The sequence below is a fragment of the Adiantum capillus-veneris genome, chromosome 4, assembly GCF_014529385.1.
Source record: "Adiantum capillus-veneris isolate H3 chromosome 4, ASM1452938v2, whole genome shotgun sequence".
NCBI lineage: Eukaryota > Viridiplantae > Streptophyta > Polypodiopsida > Polypodiales > Pteridaceae > Adiantum > Adiantum capillus-veneris.
In genome coordinates, this window is record NC_140934.1 from 154,284,148 (window position 1) to 154,309,568 (window position 25,421).

The window sequence follows — 25,421 nt, forward strand, 5'->3', positions numbered from 1 at the left end:
ATGCTTTGAAAAGCTCTTGCGTTTCCTGCTTTTTTTTCTATATCATGGTTGTGGTACCATGGGTTCTGAATAGAGGGGTGGACGAAACAGCAACCATGCAAGACATCCACGTTGTCTATCTCAAGCTCACCTTCAGATGGCACACTGATAAACAACAACAACACAACCACCACGTTGAGGATGCCACCACGATCTTTCAGCAAATAACGCACGCCTATGAAATCTTCTCTGACCCTCTCCAATGTTTCTCTCACGACCTCACCCTCGACAACCAACCATAGAGCTCTTTCGTATGCGGAATCTTCCCTACGTGTCATCATGTGCAACACCGCCGCACCGTTAATCCTTCAACATGCTCAATAGGTGGAGGCTATGCCGCCTACAAGGTCTACTTCATTGCGTTATCAGGGATGAATTTGAGGGTGGGGAGAGATTTCTTTCTCTACTATGGCCACCTTTTACTGAAGACTAAAGAATATTTCGACGATGATTTCTTCCATGTTTATGGTAATGAATTTTTCAAACTGGAGGAACAAAAGCTCCAGTTTGCAACAGCTGCTACTGGCAATGGAATTCTTCCTGAGCAACCACTCTCTGCTGCTTTGAGCTTGCTTCAAAGCCTTCCTTCTTTTTCCCCCGGAGCGACCCCTCACTCTTTGAATGGTGCTCCTTGGGAGCCTTCAACTGGTGGCTTTTTTGCAGCCCTAAAGGCCCCTCTCTCCTTTGCAACATAGAGTGTTTTGAAACCCGTTGTGAACTCATTACATCGCAACACTCAAAATTAGCATGTCTGCAAGTCATCCAATCGAAGTTACCGGCATGGGTCAAGATCAAGCCAAGCGACTGGGTCCAATGGCTGGATTTGTCCCTTTTAGTACAACGGTAGGATACTTCCATGTGATGGCCGATCCAATTTGTACCTGTATCCATGAATTCTTGGATCCATACCAAAATTTAATATCCCACCTGGACCCTCCTCATCCCCCGCATACACATTCCAAGTCGAATACTTAATTTGGGCACCTTTTGCACAGAAAAGCTTAACTACAACTACATGCAATTTTTTTTTTGTCAAATATAGCATCAATGGAAATATTGGGATCGACCTCGTTGAGGCTCTTTTTTTGAGCCTGCTTTTGTGGCTGGGAATATTAAGAGATGTCTTCGACATCAATGTGGGGGACGCGGATGTTTGGCTAGGTGGGGATGTGGAGTGCAAGCCATTGCTGGTAGGCTCTGAGACGAAATTGGAGAAGCTAAGGAGGCTCCTTTCGAATGCTGGATATGTGGCAAAGAGTGTATTCAGAGAGGCCCTTGGGGATGGAAAAGATCTATTGTACGATATTGAGGGAAACAATGCCTCTACGTAGACGACGCTACGAGGTTATTTGAAAAAAATACCTTAGGTCACCAGACAAAAAAATGAGGATAAAATAAATTTATTTATAAGCCAGATCGATAGGATTTCAAGATTATGGCTGCTTCTTCTCATCACCTTCATATGGAAAGGCCCACTCTGATACTTGTGCGTGTGGGTGCCCCTTGCACGCAATTGCTAGAAACAGGGTCGCGATAGAGAAAAACAAGATGAGCTAGTTCACTGTCTGCAGCCCCAAATCTCGCTCCACCACCTTGCAGTAGGCCCACCCTAATTTTGCAAATCTTTGATTCTCCCTTTGTCATCAGGATAGAAGGCCCGTGTTTCTCCATGCATGTCTCCAATCTTGCTTTTAGGGGGGAGAACAATTACATGAATGCTGGTGAGCAAAACTTTCGACGAAGCACTCAGGAATCTTAGCGCCATCCTCGCACATGATTTCAAAAAGCGTTTCATGCTTGATGAATGCTGCTAACACCTTGTCAAAACAGTTGATGGTGGCTTCAAACTCTGTGTAGACCAGAAACAAGCACTTTCAATCAACCATATAAAAAGTGTGGCGCACGAAAAGCTCTCATGCTATTGAGATGTAGATTACATGGCGACCTTCTTGCCCAATCTCGTGAGCTCTCTCTGTGCTGCTGCTCCCTCCTCTCCCCTGACATGGTGGCCCGGTTGAGCATGGAGTGACGAGGTAGTAGGGTCTCTCTCTCTCTCTCTCTCTCTCTCTCTCTCTCTCTCTCTCTCTCTCTCTCTCTCTCTCTCTCTCTCTCTCTCTCTCTCTCTCTCTCTCTCTCTCTCTCTCTCTCTCTTGCATCAAACTTGTTGCTTTTGGGGAAACTGCAAACTGCCTGTCCGAGCTGCTTCTAGGGAACTTGTGATGCCTGTGGAAAAGTTCAAAGATCTTCTGAGCGCAATTGAGCAACGCAACAGTTGGTAGCTTTATTTAGAGCTTTTCAAGGCAATGTAGGGTTTGTTTATTTTATATTTGTTTTAAATAATGCCACATGGTGGCTTTTGCATTCAGATACTGCGAAAAGAGCCTTGGGATCACCAAGTGAATATGCAAATAGTGCAAAAATGTCCAGAGCCAACTGCAATTGTCCTATTCTGCGAGCTTTGTAGCTTAATGGTCCTTGCTTCTGATCATCCACTACAATAGTGTGCTCCAAAAGATGACATTTCAAATCTTGTCAAGAAGCATAGGTGCTTTCTAAAGTATACCATATGTGGCATACATGTCAATGAAGGCAGTGCCATGCACAACATTTTTTTTAATAGCCCCTCACTAACAATATCATCATGAATTATAGTGCCCATATGGGTGTTCTGCATAGTGCCACATACCTTAAACATGCAAGCATAGGTGATTGCATCTAGATAAATGCCCTCACTTTGTATCCACTGGAAATAGCTCAAAGATTTATGTCCCTACCCTGTCGAGTATATCCTACAATCAATGTGTTCCGAGAGATGACATTGTAGATAGAAAGATCCTCTAGAACTTCCAAGTTGCTAGCGTAGATGATTGAAATGCCCTCGCTTTGCATCTATTGAAAACAATCCAAATCATCCTGGCCTTATCCCTGTTGGGTGAAAGCGTGGTTCGGTGGTACAAAAAAAGGACCTATTTTACTTCTACCAATGAAAAAGTGGGGACTGCTAAAATTTTTGTAGTTTAGGTCAAAACTTTTCGGACCTTGTGTTTTTAGATTCTTCTTTTGAAGATCTATCCATTGATATATAGTATGATAGGTACTTTTTCATGTGACATGTAGAAATTGTAGCTCAAAGATTTGTCAAAGGTGCTGTCAAGGACAGTCCTTTTTGTACCACCAAAGCATGCTTTTAGCCTATTGGGCATATCCCACAATGAATGCAGTCCAAGAGATCACATTCCGGACGAGAAGCTCTTGACGTAAGTTAAACGCCCTTTCTTCGCATCTACTGAAAACAACCCAGATTTTCCTGTTCTTGTTCCTCTTGGACATATCTCCCAATCAATCCACGCCAAGAGATGACATTCTGAGAGAGAATCTCCTGATGCAAGCTTTGTGCTTTTGAAGTACATCACATCGCATATATTTTGAACAAGGCAGTGCCAAGCACTATGATGCCTTCAGAGGTGATTGCATATGGAGAGATATCCTTGCTTCTCATCCGTTGCATTAGTGAGCTCCAAGGGATGAAGTTTTGGAAAAGATGCATAGATGATTTCTAAAGTACACCACAATTGGTATACATGTCAACCAAGGCGTTTTGACAGTGCCACAGGCCTTCAAGATACAAGCATAGGAGATTTCATCTAGATATGTTTGCTTGCGTAGAAGATATTGCTGATTGGTGCTACTCTGTGAACTACGTCATGCACTAGGACTGGGTAGCGGTGAGGGTGGGAGGTGATGGCAGAGGGGAGCATCTAGATAGGGAATTGAATTGCTCATACGGCGATGACCAGAATAGGCTCAAATTTTATTCGCAACCATTAAATAACTGCTTTTCATCGCATTGTTTTTTCCTTTTTTTGGGACGCGCCACGTGGTCTCTTGTGGGCTCAAAGAGTCCAAAAAGGACCTTTGGCTCACCAAGTAACAAGTAACAAGGTGAAGAGGCACGAAGGCCCGCTAAGTTAAGGGGGGACAAAGGAGAGTAAGTTTAAATAAGGCCCTATCAAACATGGGCAACGGACGCGGCCGTAAAAGTAAAATCTAGGCGCCTTGATAGTCACACAAGGGGGACACAAGTCAAATTTATACTTTTTTTTCTCGGCGTCATTCAATATTCGTAGCCTAGGTGGTAGACGCTCCACAATTTGTGGCTGTTGTGTTGGGTTCAAATCCTCTAACTGCACCTCCCACATCCACCAGCGAGTCAAGATGGGCAAGGGGTCTGGCCTGGTGCTAATTGCAAAGCACCAGACACATTCTCTGTCCAACCGTGTTTTCCCACGATAGCCACACTCAAGTCCGAGCGAATGTGTCTGCTAAGTGCCTACAATCAGATGGAATTTTTACTGTGTTTTAATACAAAATTGTATTATCTGTTTCTAAAGAGTAGCTTTTATTGGTTAGCTTAAAATTAAATACATTAATTGAAAGATGTCTTCAAGATTCCCTCTATCCTCGTCGCCTAGCCGTCACGTTTTTTTCCCTGTCGCCAACACCTTCTCCCTCTGTGTGTTGCCCTTCCCTACCTCTTGAAGAGTCCCTACGAGCCTAAAAATTTGTCTTTCCTGTGAGCTTGCAACTAATTTTTCCCTGCCATAGATAGACTTGCACCTAGAGAGTAGCCCCCCCATGTAATCTCCACTATTCCTATGTCGAGGAAGGACGCAAGAGCTATATATATATATATATATATATATATGTATGTATTTGTATGTATTATATATATTTATTTATATGTGTGTATATATATATATATATATATATATTTATATTGTGTATATATATATATATATATATAATATTATATATACTGTGGTACGTAGTCCCTTGGAGACACCATTGTAAAAGGTAACTGCCCATATCTCGGCATGTATGAGAGAGTCCTATTAAGGGAAGTGAACCTATCAGTTCAAGGGAACTTGAGTCCGCAATATTGTGTATTATATGTGTGTGTGTGTGTATATATATATATATGTATGTATATATACTGTGGTACGTAGTCCCTTGGAGACACCATTGTAAAAGGTAACTGCCCATATCTCGGCATGTATGAGAGAGTCCTATTAAGGGAAGTGAACCTATCACTTCAAGGGAACTTGAGTCCGCAATATTGTGTATTCCACGTTGGTGGAGATGCACGGCTTCTTGCTGTAGTTAGGCTTGCGCTTAGGGCTTGCTCCTTAGATCCCAATAGCCTTAGGTCTTTCCCCTTAGTTCATCAAGAGCAGAGCAGCATGTCCTCGACAGACTCCCAACTCCCCCCAGTATGAGCATGCAGCAACGATGCACCCTGAATTTGCTCATGATCCTCCTCACACACCTATTGACCATATGATGTCTGCAATTTTCAATATCCTCTTACAAGTGAACCACACAAACCAATCCCTTGGAAGCTATCTTTAGGATATCAATACACACATTCATTGTACAAATGGGAAGATTCTTCCCAAATCCTTTTTTGGACTACCGATTGAAGAAGTTCTCACCTAGATAGAGCATTTCGAGAACGTAGCAAGGTATCATCAATGGCACGATGAGAAGAAGGCTCTTGAAGTCCGAACACTCCTGGAAGGAATCACCACCACATGGTTTGTACAACAAACTCATCAGGTATAGTTGAATTGGAAGACACTTAGAGAGTTGCTAGTACAAAATTTTGCACACCAAAATATCACCCAATCAACACTTTAGTAATTAAATGCTTTGCATCAACAACAACATGAACCTATGGCTCAGTATGCAGTAAAGCTTAACCAATTACTTTCACGAGCTAACCCATGCATGATTGAAGAAATGAAGCTCTATTTTTTGTGGCCTCCTCTCTAGCATGATATTGCTCGGCGTGTCAGAGATCAAGGTCCCACATCGTTTCACAATGCAATTCAAATAGCACAACGGATTGATGGTAGCATGCAGACACACATAGCTCTAGTTGCCCCCGAGACAACTCAATCTTCTCAGATCAGAATACCACAAGATCAACCAACACCAATGGATATTGATGTTCAAAATGCCCAATATACTTCTCGTCGGAATATAGCAGATCTTTGGGATTTACCAGATCGTGACAACCAAGGTCGCACGAAATGATTATATTGCAATATGTATTTGTCATGTTAGGAGGCATTGTTGCAGATTGTAGGCACGCAATCAAATTCAACATGCTCAAATTCAAGTATCTGACACTGCAACAATAGCTTCGATTCCGGAAAACTCTTGAGCGAATGGTTGGTGGGAGAGCACCACCTCTTGAAGCCGCATGGTGTGTTCAACCTTAGTTCTGCTGCATGACAAGCACTCCTAGATTCAAGTAGCACCATCTCCTCCATTAGTCACATTTTGGTTAGTACTTTAGATCTTTCAACTCATTCAATCCCTTCCATTTCTCTTTTGTTTGGTGATAATAGTAAATTCTATCATTCAAAGAGTGTTGCATGATGTACCTTTTCTATGGATCACATATTTTCTTTCATGATTTCTATGTGTTACCGCGTCAATTATTCCTTATGACATTAGGGTGTGATAGGTTTATTCAGCAAGGAGTGCGTCTTCAGTTTGATTATCTCACACTTGTTTTTCTGAATGGCTTACCTATTCCCTTCATCTACTCACCCCAAGTCCCAAATTTTGTAAATACACAATACTTCCTTAGACAAGTCACACGCGCTCAAGACATACGAAAGCTACTCAAAGGCTTTCCATCCTTATTTTAGAAAAAATCAATTAATATCATCAACCTTCCTCTTCATCATTCGATTATAACAGACCAATCTGCTCCTATTAAGATGCCCATTTGTAGAAGATCACCCAAAGAAATTTCCTGCATCAATGAAGCCGTAGCTGATATGTTGGCAAAAGGCATTATCATTCCCTCTCATAGTGACTAGGCATTAGAGCCACATTTAGTCTGTAAAGATGATGGCTCCTATAGATTCTATGAGGATTGTTGACCCCTCAATAAAATAGCCCAACATGATGTCTATCCTCTTCCCCTTTTGGAAGATCTGCTAGACCAAATAGGTTATTCAAAGTACTTCACATCCCTAGACCTAGCTTCTGGCTATTGTAAAATCCCTCTAGATCCTAATAGTGCACATAAAGTCACTTTTTGAACACCCAGAGGTCTCTATCAATTCACTTGGATGCCATTTGGCTTGTATGATGCGGGGAGCACTTTTCAAAGGACAAGAAATAACATATTTTTTTACCTTATACAAGATAAGGTGGTAGTAGTCTATCTTGATGACATTCTCATCCACACTCAAACATGGAAACAACACCTTCAAGTACTCAAATATGTCCTTCAGCGAATACAAAAGTGTAACTTGTAGGTGCAGTTGAAAAAGTGCAAATGGGGCGTCACCAAATTGAAATTTCTAGGCTTCGTCATATCTAAGGAAGGTATTCAAGTGGATCCTGCTAAGGTAAAATCTATTGAAGACTATCCCACTCCCGGAAATGTCAAAGCATTGCAAAGTTTTTTAGGTATGGTGACTTTCTTGCTGCAGTTTGTCCCTAATCTAGCCCAAGTTACATACCCTCTTCGCCTTCTCCTACAAAAGGACACATCATAGACATGGAGCATGGCATGTCAATGTAGCTTTGATACCCTAAAACAGGCCATTAAGGACTCGGCTATGTTGTTTCATCCAGATTTCCAGAGACCATTTTTGTTGCAGACAAATGCTTCTAATCGCAAAGTCTGACCCATCAAACACGCGCATCTGTGAGAGGTCACAATCTGATCGATCACCTGTCTCTGCCATGAGCACAATGTAGCAAACTAGATAGCAAAACCACCTCACCAACAACACCTGGAAACTGTCTACCAATATGGCCAGAAACACAATGTAAAACCTGTGAGACACACTCCAAAATAGAGCTCCTGCAATGTCAATACAAGCCTCGCATGCTCTAGTATCACACTGCAATCTGTGAGCTAATCACCAAGCCCACACTGTGCGGTATCGATGCATACACACGCACAAATCTCCCACCTGTAGAGAACACCGCACGCAAATGCTAAGTGCAACCTACAATCTCTACCTAGATCGCATAAATGATATGCATAAAACTCCTCGGAAAATTTCGCCAGAGTTTCGACGCACAATGGCTATCAACACAAAATAACCATTGTCCTGCAAGCTCAATACAATGAGCAATCAATGCGCATCAAACTACACTCAACATACATGCATAAGCTCTGCAAAACTATGGCAAACAATGCTCGAGATCACAAGACTCTCCCACCCGAGAGCAAACCACTGTCTCAAGCAAAGAAAGATACACAACTCCTCACTCTTGCGAGAGTGGATACAAAAACACAAAACTGTGTCCAAACTGACAAAACCTGTCAAAGTGAGAGTAAACACTCGATCACAAACTATGGCGAGAATCTGGGAAAAATCCGACAGAATTTCCTCTGAAAACTGAGCAAAAAACTCAAGTACAATCTCTACCATAAACCATAACACTACTCAATGCCAATGAGTAAGAATGCCAAAATGGCTCCACATTTTCACATACAATGGCAATCCGCACTCAACGTACATCAACAGAGTGACCGCGCATAAGCAAGCGCCAAAAGATTTGCAATCCGGAAACTTATTCAATGTGAAAACAATGCTCTCAAGAGAGCTCACCGGCACTTGAAAGTGCTCGTCAAAATGCATGTATGATGGGCATCAACCATGCGCCATAACCATATGCAAACCATTCGCAAAGACCATGAATCCAAGCACAAAATCACTGCCAAAGTATTCTGTGAAAACCAGTGAAAGAAGCTCCACCTGTGTGCTCCAAAAAACTGCGTCTCTCAAGAGACCGCCTCAATGGTGTGTAAACGCCTCCGTACTTCGTTGCCCAAGTCTACCAAAAAACCCTCAAACCACAAGCTTAACACAAGCTGCAATTGCATCTTCAGCTCAGAATTTATGCACTCAACATCAAGCATCTCCCGTGCTTCCAAAAGTGCATCAAACTCGCACACAATGCGACAACAGAAAATCTGGAATTTCTGTATACAGTCAGTCTGAGCTGAATATCAGCAAAATGGTGAGGATTTGCAAAACGTTTCTTCTGCAAAGTTATAGACCACGTCGAAACGGATGGGCATATAGGACAGAATTCTCAAATCTGCATTCTACAAGGAGAAAAACGAATAAGGAGAAAAACGAATCTGAAAATAGTGCTGCTGCGCACACAGTTTTTAGGGCAGCACCTTCACTTACACACAATCTTCCACACTCCTTTCTGAGCTTCCACAAGAGCATACATCACTCTCAATTGAGCTCACAAGCTCCCATTGCATTCTCACAGAAAGTCTTCTGCTTTCTTAATCTCTCTACCGTCGAGAGAGAGCGAGCTATCGCCTCGAAGCTCTCAAAGCCGTCGTGCTCTTCGCGGTCACCATAGCTCTGATACCAATTGAAGGGGATCGGGGAGCACCACACACACGAAGAGTGAGAGAGAGAAGGAGACACACGACACACAGATATGGGTGGGGAGACTCAAAGAGTGAGCAGCCCCCTATACACTTATGCTATGTATAAGGTATACAAGTCAGTGGGTGCCCAGACTCTGGGCGGCCGGGCAAGGCACAGGCGCTTATACCCCAACAGCGGGCGCATTGGTTAACCCAAAAGGCATAATAAAAAACGTGTAGTTTCCAAACCTTGTTCGGAATGCAGTGTTGGGTATATTAGCAAGTCGAATATGTACTTGGTGATAACCCAATCGCAAGTCTATTTTTGTAAAAATACGAGCATGAGTGAGCTTGTCAAACAACTCCTCCACACGTGGCAATGGGTACTTGTTCTTAACCGTAACCGCATTTAAGCCACGGTAGTCTATGAACATGCGTATACTACCATCTTTTTCCTTCACTAATAGGATCGGAGAAGCCCATGGTTAAGAGCTAGGTTGGATAAGTCCTTTTCTAAGATAGTCAGCAAGCTAAGGTTCCACCTCAGCAACTTCAGAATAACTCATCCGATAGGGTGGTTTACTTATTGGTTTACTGCCTGCAACCATGTCGATGCTATGTTGCATCGATCGTGTAGGCAGTAATCTTGATGGAAAATCATTAGGAAAAACATCGTGAAATTCCTTTAATAAATTTTTTAAGTCACTAGCAACCTTTGCTTGTTGAGAAGTAGTCTTTGGTGGAAGAGATGAGAGAGAAGCATGCGGCATTGAGGAATGTTCAATAGATTCAAAATTGGAAAGAAAATGAGACAATGACTAACACAAGAAAACTTGATCTATTTCATTATCAGAAAGGAGCTGCAGAAGCTCGGCTGTACATATCAGTGGTGAGGAAGGCACATCCTTCTCTCCTAACAACAACACATGTGCGCCATGGGATTCAAACATTAAGCTGTTGTGATTGTAGTTACGCTTTAGTGATGGTCCTAGGCTATGCAATCAATCCCGACCAAGTACCACATCTGCCCTCTCCATGTTCATTACCTGAAAATACAAGGATGTGGAGTAGACTTGAGTATCCCAGATTTCGGCATCATAATCATTCATCATTGCTACCTTGTAGTGGTGGGAACTCGTGTCAGAACAAGGGTTCCGTAGGGGCAAGCCCCAAACCTAAGAACTAGGGATGCTAGACCATAGGATACTCCTCCGGCCAACCGCCCATTATATAGGAGGGCTCCTAGCCCCTTGTCCTAGACAGATCCCTTGTCCACTTTGTCTAGCCCCACCCCTGGCCGTAGTTCCTAACCACCCTAGTCCTAGTGTAAGAACTAGGGATGCTAGACCATAGGATTCTCCTCCCAACCCCGCATTATATAGGCGGGCTCCTAGCCCCTTGCCCTAGACGGATCCCCTGTCCACACTGTCTAGCCCAGCCACTGGCCATCGTTCGTGACCACCCTAGTCCTTAGGTTTTGGCCTTTCCCCTACGGAACCCTTGTCCTAGCATTACTTCCCCCTTAAGGAAGAGTTTTTGTCCTCAAAAATACGTGGTAATATTTGCGTAAGAACACTGATGTCTTCTTTATTGACGTCCCATACGTGGGCTAGTTGTCCATATGACTGATACTTGGTGCAGTGAGAGGAGGTTCAATGAAACCAAGAGCAACATCTTGATTTTCAACATTGTTGTCCTGTTGCAACCACTTGTATCTAAATGGAAACTCAATTTACAACTCACTTGAGTACTTTAAAGGAGTAATCAAAAAAATGAAAGAAAACCTTGGCGTAACTTTCCATGCAGTTGTGAGCAAGATTTCCAACTCGCACGAGTATCTTGAAAAGCTCATAGCTACTGAGGGATAGAATAGGGAGTGTCCTCATGTCATTCTTTTGAACAGTTTCGAACACATAAAACTACATCTTCATCCCTAATGAAGGTTACTTGCCAACACACTTTGTCAGCACGGCGGGGGTTTCACTATATTTAAGACCACTATATCACGTGCGTTCATGCTCTTTTTCTAAAATCCCTATTTTGTGAATTTTCTAGGAAATATAATGAACCCTTTTCTTTTAAATTCTGTAAATTTTTTGAGATTTGTAAAAAACATATCCTTATGTAAATTTATTTCTGTAAGTTTTAAGGGATTTAAATACCCTTCTGTTGCACTCACGTGATAGGTCACATACTATATAAGGTAAACCCCCGGGTCAACACACCTATTAGGTCCTTGACTTTTGAAACTATTGAAACGGTATCCACCCCCACCACAACAGGTGTTCAAAGTTGAAAACCTCACTTAAGCAAATTCTACAATAGGGAGAGCATCACCCATTCCGAATTTGTTGTGCTAAGTATGTATGCTATTAGCAAATTCTTTAGCAAAAAATACTTGTAATGTGCCCATCCAACAAGGAATAAATAGCAGCAGTAAGAGTGAGGTGCTTTTCCCCAACCACTTACAAATAGTCTTCCAAGACTATCGATAAATCATGACTCAACCATTGAGCATCCAGCCATATATTTGATATCAATTGAAGACAACCAACTAGTTTGAAACCGGGTTGGACTAGAGAAGCTCATAGAGTTTAGACCACCCAACCACAGACACCCATCCTGAGCCAGTAGCTTGTATGGCAGGGTGTAAACTCATAATAAAGTTGCAGTAGAGATTGCACTTGTAGTACAGAAAGGTGCAGAAAGAATAAAGTCCATGAATTTTCATGCCGCTCCAAATAAATTTTAGTGTTGAATACTAGGGCCCATAACACCTAGTGTGCATGCATTTAACACAAACTTATCCAAACCACAATTCCATGACGAGACTTTCCATGGTAAATACAGGAAATCCTGGCAACAAAAGTTGGACCATAACAGAATGTGACAACCCAATCACACCTAGGTACCAACTATGAGACATTCTCATGAACGTAGCATATTTGGCTATATGTAGAAACGAACCTCCGTTAAGGTGGTTTCACAGCACTTGTAATCGGAACAATTCTGTACTTAGTACCCGACGATTTCTTGCCACTGAAATTGTTCCTGATACGGTGTGATCCAAATGGTCAAATAAACCAATGCGACCAGCACGTAGGGACTTTGTCGCGACACATCGTTAGGAATTAGGTTCCAGTGTCAGTTCCAGAGACTCATTTTCACCACATGTGGAATATGTCTGAAATAAGGATGGCAAAGAAAGCGACGTCCATCAAGAAAAATTGTACTTGTGTGTGGAGAAAACTATGAACACTCCGCGACGCAAGTGAGAGGGGCCCTCATTATCATTGCTCCACACTGGCTAAACCGAACTCCTTGAGTTTCTAGACCACGTTGTGTCGCATGTGACAACATGTGCCAAATAGAACCGTAGCATGTAGGTCTGTAATTGTTGCAACAAGATTCAAAACCATGAAGGTATCTTGATGAATAGGGAAGGGAGAAAATAAAAATATTTTCTCAAAATGCTATGCTCTTCCATGACCTTGTCACCTGGCTAAAGAGAAAGCTGGATGGAAGCCTTTTAGTGCAAACATCCCGGTTACATAACACAAACAAGCTTAAAATATATCCAAAAAACATTTACTTGCGAGGAGGTGGAAAGTACCTAATACTTACCCGGAAGTCAAGTACAACCCGAAACGTGTAAGTGTACTATATCAAAATTTCTTTGAGATTAGAGAAGAGAAACAAATTGAACTTGGGACTCTGGGTGTTGCCTTGGCAATCCAAACCCCTGGGTATATCTTACCAAACCAACCCCCCTGGTGAAAGGGTGAAAAGAACCTTTGGACTATCCCTTGACAGATAGTTTTTCTTAAAAGACAAAGTGTGAGGGTGTCCAAAAATGACCATCAACACGTAGCGTGTGATTTAGTAATCACATATGTGGTCATACGACAAAAATTTTCACCTATATGCACGCCTAGTGCGATAGAGAAAACATGAGATCCATGTGGTCAGGACTCCGAGCTCTTATGGATAGCCATGCTGTTTGAAATGCTTGTTGCATCTATACGTTGTGTTATAGATCAGCCTATGTGAGTGGAAGTTCATAAAAAACTAACTCAATCTTTGCACCAAAACATGTAGTGCTTTCAAAATACCCAAACATATGTAATGGCAAGCTCTTGCTAGGCCATTATTAGCAATGGGGAGTTCACTAGGTAGATTTTGTTCAAGCTGGAGAACAATCACCCAGGGAATGCTAACAGTTGGGTCTTACCCTAGATCTGACAACAACTCTTAACCAGCATGTGTGGCTTGTTGAGATGTCGATCTCTACACCTTGAGCTGGCATCCACTACGGGTCTTGGCCGCTTACGGCATTTACTCACTGGCGCGTTAGGTGACCGACACGGAGGATCTCTGCCAGTGATTCTACAGCTGGACTACACTTATAGTGCCAGCCTAGTACGCTTCTAGTGAGTTCACACTTAGTGACCGCATGTACATATGTGCTACTTTTCAGCTTTAGCACTTAGTCATTTTGTACTCTCTTTTCTTAGAGAAGAAGAAGAAGCTTTCCATCTCTGTGTGCTTTGTGCTTGTCTTGTGTATCTCTCTTGCATCCTCATTATTTACATGGTATCAGAGCCTGGTGCAGGCAAGAGAGGCTAAGAGAGCAAGAGCATCACAATCCCTTCGTTCGCACAAGTTTCTGAACAGGTCTCCAAAGTGCAGTATATAGAGATTTACTGTACAAGTACAGTGGTTGTATGTACGCTTGATTGTGGACACTCGTTGAGTGTAGAAAGCGTTACAGGTACCACGATAGCAGGTTCCACAGATTTGCAGGTTTTTGCAGATTGCAGCTATTTTGTCTTAGTGGTTCAAGATGTCTGACGGTTTCAGTCAGATTGTTACTAAGAAGCTTGAGAAAAATAACTACCCTACATGGAAGTTCAGAATAACAAATTTCCTAAAAGGAAAAGGTTATTGGGACTATGTAGAAGGAGACAATGAAAAGGAACCAGAGATTCCCGAGGCAAATGCTACAGCAGAACAAAGGAAAGCTTTGAGGGACTGGCAACAAGGCCAGAGCAAAGTGATGTATTGGCTTTCTATGACCATCACAGATGGCATGATGGGCTATCTACAGGATGCTGAAACCCCCGCCATTGCATGGAGAAACTTAGGCAGAGTGTTCGAGGTGAACACCAAGTCCAGGAAGCTTCAACTAAAGTCGGAGCTAAATCAGGTTAAGAGAAACAACCTCTCAATCAATGATTATTCCTTGAAGATCAAGAGTATCATTGAGGCTCTTGGATCTATTAAAGTCTCAGTGGAAGACGATGACATTGTCCGTGCATGCTGGGATGGTCTAGGAGATGAGTATGTACATTTCAGGTCTTCCATGAATACAAGAGACGAAATCCCCGTGTTCCAAGATTTGATTTCTATGCTTATTCTGGAGGAGAAGAACCTTGACACATCTTCTTCTCATGGCAGAAATAATTCTGAATAGGCCTTCTATTCTAACTCCAATAGAGGTAGAGGTACGTAGAGGTCGTGGTCGAGGCCCAAGGGGTTGCAGGGGCCAATTTCTGGAAGGTCAATCAAATCAAAACAATACAGGTGGCAGGGGAAACCAGTCTCAAGGCAGGGGGAGTCAAAGAGGTCGTGGTGCAGGATCAAGCAGGCAGCAACATACTCCAGATGGCAGAGAATGTTGGACTTGTGGTGAAAGAGGTCACATGTCACGTGACTGTCCAAAGGGAAAAGCAAGTGGAAAGAGAGAACAGGGCAACTATGCATCTACTAGCAGAGATGCAGATGACAACAAAAACGAGCGCATGTTTGTTATGCAGCATGTAATGAATACAATGACTGCAGAGAATTCCACCCAAGATGATGTTTGGTATGTGGATTGAGGTGCCTCTAATCACATGACGTCTCGTGGAGAGTGGTTTAGAGATATGCGCAAACCAGATGTGTCAGGCTATGTGCAGACAGGAGATGACACAGCTCACCCCATTGCTCATGTAGGGGACATACCTCTAAATACGAAGAGTGGGAAATCAAAGTACTTAGCAGATGTACTTCATGTCCCAAACATTACAAAGAATCTTGTTTCTGTTGGACAAATGGTTGAGCAGGGTTTGCAGGTTCGCTTCAATCCGAATGGCTGTTATGTAGAAGATTTCCAGAATGGTTGTAAGCTGATCACAGAGGGAAAATGTGTGGGAAGAATGTTTATGCTGAATGTAGACATGCCTGAGGTAAAAGCTGCATTATTTTCATAGGGCACAAATGTTGTGGCTGATGTTGACATTTGGCACAAACGCATTGGCCATGTCAATGAGCAGAGATTGCGCAGCATGCAATCAAAACAGATTGCAAAAGGTTTGCCCAAATTCAAGGTGGATGGTATGCATAAAGTGTGTGCAGCATGCCAGTTTGGAAAACAGTCAAAGGGCTCATTTCCACATGTACGCAATGTATGTAAAAAGCCACTTCAGGTGGTGCACACAGATGTTTGGGGTCCAACCGATACTGCAAGTATACATGGCTGCAGGTATTATGTCTCTTTCATCGATGACCATACAAGGAAAGTATGGGTCTACTTCATGCGTAACAAAAGTGAAGTGTTTGGTCACTTTCAGGACTTCAAAGTCATGATTGAGAAGGAGACAAATATGCAAATCAAGACATTGAGGTCAGATGGAGGGCGAGAGTACTTCTCCAATGATTTTTCAGATTTTCTGCGAATGCATGGTATACGCAGGCAGTTTACATGCAGATATACTCCACAGCAGAATGGGGTCGCAGAAAGGAAAAACAGGCACATTGCAGAGGTTGCACGTGCATTGATGAATGAGAAGAACATGCCTCATCATTTCTGGGCTGAAGCTGTAAATACAGCTGTGTACATTATGAACAGGACACCTACAGCTGCGGTGCATGATGTAACACCTGAGGAAAAGTTTATAGGTACAAAGCCTAATTTGGCACACTTGAAAGTGTTTGGCTGCATAGCTTACATGCATGTACCAGATGAGTTGCGTAGGAAATTGTATCCTAAAGCAGAGAAATGTATTCTTGTGGGATATTCCCTTGAACAAAAGGGGTACAGGTGCTACAATCCTACTACACGAGAATTACGAGTGAGCAGAGATGTAGTCTTTGATGAGATGAGCAGCTGGTACAATAATGCACATGGCACTATTGGGGCTGATGTAAAAGATGATGTGGTTGTACAAAATGTGAGGCCACAGTCACAGGTTTTGAGTGGACCACAAGAGTCCTCTTCTCGTGGCTCTGTTGAGAAGCCATGGAATGGTAGACTATGTACATAGGTTACTCCACCAGCAGGTACAGGGAATGTATCACGAAAAGGAAAGGAAAAGGTTGATGAACCTCCCCTTATGGTTGATGCATCATCAGGTTTTTCACATGTAAACATGGATTCAGATGGTTCTGAACAAAGTCTTGATGAGGAATTTGGAATTCCGGCTATCAGGACACCTGGTGTAAGGAAAGTACAAGAAGATGCTAGAGGACAAAGGAGTGACCCAGGACCGCGCAGATCTAACAGAGTCAAAAATCCAGTTCAGAAATTGACTTATGATGGGTATCTAGCGCATCACCAAGCCTACATGGCTAAGGTGATACAGGATGTGGAGCCCACATGTTTTGAGGATGCAGTTGGAAATGTGCATTGGGATGATGCAATGAATGAAGAGATGGCTGCATTGGAAGCAAATGACACATGGGAGTTGGTGCCATTGCCAAGTGGCAAGAAAGCTATTGGCTGTAAATGGGTGTATAAAACCAAGCATAAGGCTGATGGTAACATTGAGCATCACAAGGCAAGGCTGGTCGCAAAGGGTTATGCACAGACGTATGGCATAGACTATGAGGAGACCTTTGCTCCAGTGGCAAAGATGACGACTGTGAGAGCTGTCATAGCAGTGGCTACATCTAGAGGATGGATTATGCATCAAATGGATGTAAAGAATGCCTTCTTGAATGGTGAGTTGCAAGAGGAAGTGTATATGGATCAGCCACCTGGTTATGTCGATCCAGGTTACCCAGATTATGTATGCAGGCTTCTCAAAGCTTTGTATGGTTTGAAGCAGGGCTCTAGAGCATGGTATGACAGGATTGCCAAGTATCTTGTCAGTATTGGGTTTAGGAGAGCTCATGCAGATCATTCACTCTATGTACGTGAGAGTGATGTGGGGATTGTGGTCATTACCATATATGTAGATGACCTTATTATTGTGGGTGACAATGCTATGGAGATTGACCATGTGAAGGGTCTTCTCAAACAGGAGTTTGAAATGAAATATTTGGGCGAGTTGCGCTACTTTCTTGGCATTGAGGTGATCAGGACTCTAGAGGGTGTATGGCTGTCACAGAGACAGTATGCTTTGGACATGTTTTCAAAGTATGGTATGGCTGATTGTAAGCCGATTTCTATTCCCTTGCATGTGAATGCAAAGCTGAGTGCAGAGAAGGGTGATGTTGTTGAGGATGTCAACATGTACAGGAAGATGGTGGGTAGTCTAATCTACTTGACTATCACGAGGCCAGACTTGAGCTACACAGTAGGCTTGGAGAGTCAGTTCATGCAGCTTTCAAGGAAGCCACATTTGGATGGAGTACAACGCACACTTAGGTATGTGCAAGGGACTCTTGACTACGCATTGTTCTATGCAGCAGATGCACCATTAGCATTGTATGGGTATTCAGATGCAGATTGGGCAGGTAGCATTGTTGATAGGAGATCTACGAGTGGCTTCATGTTCTCTTTTGGGAGTGCTTCTGTTACTTGGAGCAGATAGAGGATATCTTTACCAAGGCCCTCGGAGCTGAGAAGCTTCGACGTTTCCAGACTATGCTTGGACTCTGCGACATGCAGAGCTCGAGGGGGAGTGTTGAGATGTCGAGCTCTACACCTTGAGCTAGCATCCACTACGGGTCTTGGCCGCTTACGGCATTTACTCACTGGCACGTCAGGTGATCGACACGGAGGATCTCTCCCAGTGATTCTACAGCTGGACTACACTTATAGTGCCAGCCTAGTACGCTTCTAGCAAGTTCACACTTAGTGACCGCATGTACATATGTGCTACTTTTCAGCTTTAGCACTTAGTCATTTTGTACTCTCTTTTCTGTGAAGAAGAAGAAGAAGCTTTCCATCTCTGTGTGCTTTGTGCTTGTCTTGTGTATCTCTCTTGCATCCTCATTCTTTACATGGCTCATAGCCCTTATGTTAATTAGTATTCAAATGACGAACCGAAGAAGACTAATTTGAATGGCATCTTGGCCAAGTTCTAGCTGAGAGTGACAGCACCTTGGCTCAGGCTGACTCACAAGCAAAACATATTTCATAATCTAATTCACAAGGTTTTGCATTATTTCCTTAATAAAACTTAGGAAATATAGATAGATAGATAGATAGATAGAGAGAGAGAGAGAGAGAGAGAGAGAGAGCATGCTAGGGTGAGGAACATTCTGTAATTTACTACCTTGTATATGTTGTGCCCATGCTCATGTGCATCTTTTGCCTAGCGTATAGCTCATCCTATAAGCATGAAACAACCTATCGTGATGACGCTCACATCGAGAGAGGTAACTGAAATCATATCGGGACCATCCTACTGTGTAAGAACGAGGAGAACTTAAATATGGCACTTTGTCTATGAAGTAAGGCCTAAATATAGGTTCCTTTTAGTGGTGTGTTGCGATGACAACAACAAAAAGAAAATTATGGAAAACAATTCATAACTAATATTTTCCTTAAGAGAGTGACTGTGTGAGGACGGAAGTGTACTTTATACCACCTGGGTAGCATGCTTTGCATAGAAAAGTGGAAGCCCATGGCTATCGTGACAGTCATAAACGTAAATGTTACTACAACCAAATCATCTTGTGCATGTTGGACCTCTTTGGTCATAACTCGTGGGTAGAAAACCTCTTGGGTTTTCGGCAAGTGAGAAGTTGATTCGGGTAGCATATTGAAAATTAATCGTGTGAGATTTTCCACTTGCGTAGCCAATATTTGGACCCATACAGCTAGCTTGCCAAATCGGGCCTCAAAAGTTTGGCAGTCCTGTCGAGTGACAAACTCCCTTGCATCCGGCAAGTTCCTTTCATCCTCCAGAATATCAAACACGCTCTAAGGAGGACGTGAAGATACTCGCGGAGAGAAAGATAGACTACCTGGGTATGCATCATCCGTCCCTGTTGCCACACGTGGGTAACCCTACGTGAGAGTATCCCGACACGCGGCATCCACAGGTGGAGCTGACTCCAAGTATTCAAAGTCAAACATGTGTTGATCATCAGTTTTCGCACTCATGGTGAAAACGTGGTGTGCGAACAAAAGATAAAACCAAACCTTGGAGTAGAGAAATGCGCGTAGCCGTACCGAACGCAGAAACTCGTAGCAGAGGCCGGTGATTAGCCATGCTAATTACACCTGCGGTCGTAAAGAAGGTGAACTTCAAATCGCCAATGAAATTGAAGGTGTTGAAAAAATTGAGCTTCCCAAACAACTTGCTCGCATCGTATGCAGTCCAGCAAGTTGCAAGTCATCGCCGAATGCAAACTTAATGAACGATCTTGCAAACGCTCGTTGGAAATTTTTTATCCAATTTTTTTGGTTTTTAAACGCTGATTCTCAGCGAGCTCATAGCAATTTGCGACAATTAACTGGATAATTATGTCTTCAATTGAACCGAACACCGAATTCAAAGCCGGATTGTAAATCCCAAGCAACTGTGAAATCAGCAATTAACTTGCAGGCGAGAATGCACTTGAAAGCACCGATCAATTCATAGTGGCCAACAACTGGGTTTGCATCTTATGCAATCGCCAAATCGATTGAACTTTGTTGACTAATTTGCAAGTTTTCAAAACTGCAAAATCTGGTTTCCAGCAGACTCTGAATACTGAGTTATTCCTGATCAACAAGAGTTTGTGCTCGTTTGCCTTCCACCGGATCAAGAGAACTGAGGGGAAGCTTGACGCCCAAAAACAGCGTATGTAGAGGCTCTTGCAATGGCCACTAGTGTTGGCCAAGTGTGGAGGGCCAACCTATGGTTTCTATAAAAAACAAAATTGACGAACTCTGTCTGCAGTCGAAATCAGCTAACTGCGTGATTCAAGAAGACGACAGAGCTCACGATGGATAAAGGATGTGGCACCAGTGCAAGCTCATGGATTTGTTGTTTTTCCATAGCAATCCCAACGAGACTAACCTCATTCAGGTCTGTGCAAGGCAAATTCCCGTTCCCGACTTAGGGTACTTGCACGCGCCAAGCTTCGGCCTTCTTCCTCCCCGACCTTGCTTGGTTGCATGCAACATGGATGAAAGCCAAAAACGTGCTTTACTTTATATTCTTAGCGTAAAGCTCTGATACCAATGTAAGAACTAGGGATGCTAGACCATAGGACCCTCCTCCCAACCCCCCATTATATAGGCGGCGGGCTCCTATCCCCTCTTTAAAGTGTCTAGCCCGGCCCCTTGCCGTAGTCCGTGACCACCCTATCCTTAAGTTTGGGCCTTGCCCCTAAGAAACCCTTGTCCTGACAACTCGGAGTTTGGGGTAATTTGAGTTTTTTACCAATGCATAATTAATGAAATTGTGAGTTGCACCGTCATCTACCAATATGTGCACCTTGTGCCCTTGTAGAGATCCGTGCATACGCACTAACTCATGTGGACCGAAGGTCTGTTTCCACTTGGAAGCTGTGATACAGCATTCATGCATCATCTCGGTGTGTGTTACTTTCACCGTAGAGAATCGTGAGGAAGACTCAAGAGGTAGCAGTTGCACCGTGTGCACTGCTTTCTCCTTGCCATGAGCATCAGATTCCCCCCTAGGGCAATCCTTTTTGCAATGGCCGCTTCCCAAGCATTGAAAACATAACTTCTCTTTTTTAGCCTTATCAAAGTCCTCAGCAGAGAGAGGACCACGGAACCCCTTAGGTTTTTTAGCTGCGTCAGAATTGGCTACTATAAATTTACTTTTATTGTGCCTATATTGTGTGCGTATATTACCATGTGTATTGACAGACACGTGATTATTATGTGATTTCTTTTCATTTGGATCATCATGAATGTGTGCTTTCACTATGGCCTCCTCAAGTGTTTTAGGGTCCTGGGTCTTGATGTGCTTCTTAAGCTCGGGCGTTAGAATGCAGATAAACCCTCGCACTTGTTGAAAGGTTTCTATGCCATCCAACTTGATGATAACATCCCGATAGTGAAAGGTATATTCAAGTAATGAAGGGTGTTGGTGCATGAAACATGTTTCCTAAGCCGTCCAATTTCGATCTGCCTCACATTAGGAAGATGATGGGGTGTAGGAGGGCCTCTTTATTTTCCATGAGCTTATGGAGGTGATTAACACTTTGACGAATAGGTGTATGACATCTGTGCAAGAATGGTGGGTGTGTAAGAGATGTGTAAGAGTGGTCAAAGGATGCACTTTCCCGCAAAAAAGGAGGTGGACAACTTTATGATTTTTGGCCTTCCATAACTTCCACATATGATCTCTGATTTGAGCGAAGATCATAGATCTGCAATCTACATGTCAAGCTCTTTCCATACATATGCTACATAATATGGTTTTACACGCTAGATTTTAAATTCCATTTTGGGGGAAAACTTTGAATTCAAATAAACTAGCCATTTTGTCTCTTTGAATTCAAAAGGTGTCCTTTGATTACTTTCTTAATACTAAAGGTTTGACTTCCTTAAACTGCCAAATAAAGAGGCCCTCGTAGATACCATTCTCTTCCTAATGTTTGTGGGCCGAAATTCGTTTTGAAACATAGCCTCAAAGACTACCGAACTCTGTGGAATGATATTCTTCTCTTTGAGAGACATCCACCATTTGTAGGCCTTGTCTTCCAGAGTTAAACTTGTTTGCAGACACTATGAGAGATCGTGGTGTTTACCGCGGGCCATTACCGCAAAACAAGAGAGAGGAATTCAAAATGAGGAGAGAGAATCCTTTTGTGCTCAAGTGGCATTTTACCGCAAGTATTACCGCGTGCATTTCCGGAATATTGCCGCGCACATTACCGCTAAAGCTGGACCCCCTCCCCCCTCCCTCTCCCACGGGTTTCCATTTAAATCCAATACAACTCAAAATGTATTTACACACTACAACTCCTACACTCTCCAGAATGCTTGCTCACATCACTTAATCTCTCTTTCACTCTAAAAATTCTATACATAAATCATTGAACTCACAACAAAACCATTACAAATACTATTCATAAGCACATAACGAAACATTTGCAAATTAATCATATACTACACCAAGTGAAAGAATGGAGAGTTTTATTAATTCTCATCTTGTATAAGATCTCTACAAGCACTAGGATCCATATTTAGACCCATAGTATTCAAATCAATAAACAAATTTAGAGATTCTTCCTCCTCTCCATCACCTCCTGTAGAATCATCATCGCTTTCTCCCTCTTCCTCCTCCTCAAGATGACTATTTGCAAGGCTAGGCTGACCTTCTTCAACTTCTACTACATCTTCCTCTGCATCTTGTGGTGATGGTATGATGGGATCAATTACTGGCTCAATGTTCGTCTCTGCAAAGATAGATCTACCCCGCGGCGTGACTGGAAGGACATACCAAAGTCTTCTTTGATATATACATGGCACATAAAAGACCTGTACGTCACACACAAAGAATAAGCTGATATACATAACTTAAATTTTTAATTTAAGTTAATTGCACATAGCCTAAATTACCTGCTCGCAACTACTAGGATACACCAAGTTGTCAGTTTTTCCCCGATGGAATTGGGTGGAATCCACCATAATGAGCCCATTTTCATGTCTTTTGACCTCACCCGCAAACCATCGGCACTCAAAGAGGAATTTGTGAAAATATCTGAAATCCACTTTGATTATTCTCTCTATAGTACCACAATATCTGACCTCATCTGTTGTTGTGTCAAAGTCTCCCATCACGCCACAATCATTAGTGGTCCGACGCTCATCTATCTTGCGGGTGCGAAAATGTCGGCCTTCGGACCAAATGGAGTTGAAAATGAGACCCTACAATCACAATGCATAAGAGGTTACATCGCATTTCATTAAGTGATTTGCATACATGCATACATAGCATATACACACTCACCTTGCGCAAGCATCCTCGCGCATACTCTCATTCTTTAGGGCTTATTTGTTCTCCTTGTGCTTTGGCATTGGTCATGGCATTATGGATCCACTCTACTTGAATCAAATCAGGATATTTTGCAAGCTCTTTAGGAAAAGGAGGTGCACGTCTACCTCCATGGGACCTCTTCCATCTCTATCCCTTTCTCTAGCTGCGCGGGCTTCCAAGTACATATTGGCCCATTTGGTCATGATAGTGGCATTGAGTAAAGAGTAGTTGTTGACTATGGCATGAAACTCTCTATCCATGACCAAGAGTGAGCCTTTTCCACTGGGAATGGTTGAGTGCTTCCTAGGATCCTCTTCTTCACTCCACAGACAAGGCAATGATGGATCCACTGTGATGAGATACTGCGAGACATACACAAATGCTTCTTGCACCACCCAACCTTCTGCCATGCTCTCCTGAAAACATTAAAACCGTATATTTTTATTAGTAACTCCATAGCATATAAATGCTATCTATATTGTATTTATTTTGCATACCTCCGGTTGTGACCTCAATCTAGCAAAATCCTTTAAAGTCTTCAAGAATCTCTCCAAGAAGAACATCCATCTAGAGTGAACCACCCCACAAATGGCAATCTCCTCAATAAGGTGAAGCAATAGATGTATTTGACTAACAAGGATTGTACGTGGGAATGCATCCTCAATAGCACACACTGCCTCTACTGCTAGCTGATGGGCTACTGGTATGGCTTCTACTTCTATCTCCTTGGAGCTCACAAATCTACAGGCAAACCAAAGTTCATGCATGCACAACATGATATAGTACTTGAAAAAAACCCATTACCTCACAATCTCACCCACTTTGAATATTGCAGCCTTCACCTTAGTGTCCCCATAACCACTAATAGTTATGGGAAGTACAAACTACAAACAATAAAACATCTTAGTGAATGTCAACCTATATATAAGGACACATAGACACCACAAACTGTTCTACTCTTAACTGAAGGATTTTATGCCAATCATGGGATTTCAATCCATACGATTGAGTGGAGCCACCCTTTTTGGTTTTTGTGAAAGCACCTTTGAGTGACCGCATATATCCCGTTGGAGTTCTGATGGATGCAATAACTTGCTTTGTCCACTCTTGGTCTACCTTTGACATTATCCACGGTGATTTTGGGAGAATCATCTTTCCTCGCTCCCCCATGCGGGGCGTGGCTGAAGGGGGGAGACATCTAATGGCTCTTAAATCTTCCCTAGCACCCAATGAATCCTTCTTGCCAATTATGTGATCCCATATAGCTTGCCCAACATTTTTGAATACATGCATAGGGTCCAATAAGTGCTGAATTTTCAATGAATCCCAATAGGGGAGCGACAAGAAGATCGACTACCTCGACATACCCTTTGGCAACCCATTGGGAGGCGGTGAGGTACCATGATGCTCCTCCCAATGTTTCGCCCAATCAGCCATGTTCCAATGGAACGGCTGCACTCCATTGATAGGGGGAGCATATCTACGATGTGAAGGAGGTAGGAAGCGATGGTTTTTGGGATGGATCACCTTCCCAAGAAGAGGAGGTCTCTCTGTCACAAGGGAAGGGCCACAAGTGGGACATGCACTATGTCCAGATGTTGCCAATCCTGCCAAGAGGTAAACAAACGTTACACATGAGATGATAAACCTAAAGCAAAGAGTACAATTAACATGTGCATACTTACCAGATACCTCTCTAAATCCTGGGTAATCATGCATGGTCCACATGAGGATTCACTTGATGACGGCTTTGCGATCTTGTGGTGGCCGTGAAATGTCAATGACATATATGCCTCTCC